The sequence below is a fragment of the Micropterus dolomieu genome, linkage group LG01 (assembly GCF_021292245.1).
Source record: "Micropterus dolomieu isolate WLL.071019.BEF.003 ecotype Adirondacks linkage group LG01, ASM2129224v1, whole genome shotgun sequence".
Lineage (NCBI taxonomy): Eukaryota > Metazoa > Chordata > Actinopteri > Centrarchiformes > Centrarchidae > Micropterus > Micropterus dolomieu.
In genome coordinates, this window is record NC_060150.1 from 18,595,320 (window position 1) to 18,596,305 (window position 986).

Consider the following 986-nt stretch of genomic DNA (forward strand, 5'->3'; position numbering starts at 1 on the left):
TTAACATTAGAAAATTACAGGTCATCCAGGTTTTAACATCCTGAAGGCACATTTGAAGTTTAGCTAACTGATGAGTTTCATCTGGTTTGATCGATAGAAATAACTGAGTATCATCTGCATAACAATGAAAGCTTATGGAATATTTCCTGATAATATTGCCTAAGGGAAGTTTATATAAAGTGAAGAGGAATGGTCCGAGGACAGATCCTTGAGGAGCTCCATGACTAACTAACTAATAACTAAATGTCTAACAATCTATTTGAAGCAAATAAATTAAACCTGAATTCAGATTTTCACATAACTTTAGTTATGAGTAACTTGATTATAAAAATTTTTTAATAAGTCAATGTCAAGCTAATGTTAAGTTAAATATAATACATGAGCTATTTTACTTGCATAATGGTAGCCATAGTTAGAAAAGGCCTTTTCTACTTCTTTTCCCACTCCCTGCTAGGAAGAGCAGCACTGGATCTCCTCATCGTCCACTGTGGTTTTAAATATTGTCCACATTTGTGTTTTATGTCCATTAAATGTCCACTATTGTGTCGGAGGTAGTGATGGCGCAATGGATAAGACGCATGCCTTTGGTGTGAGAGACCCGTGTTCAACTACCCTCTGTGACACGTCCACCAATGTGTCCCTGATTGAACCCCTAATTGCTCCAGAGGTGTACGACTTCTGACACGTATAGCAATTGTAAGTTGCTTTCAGCTCCTATGGCACCTCACAATACAGGGTGACAGTTATTGACAAAGCACAACACACTAAGCAGATTAGCTTGGGCTGTCGAAGGTCTTAAATGAGAAAGATGGTGTACATCCCAGCTACGTGTTTTTCCCCCTGGCACACCCTGCTGAACAGACACACATTTTTTAGGATGAAACTGCTTTATTAGGGCCCGAGCACGACCGTGTGAGGTCCCTATTGAATTTGCTCGGATTATATATATATTTTTTTTTTTTTTTTTTTTTTTTTTTTTTTTTTTT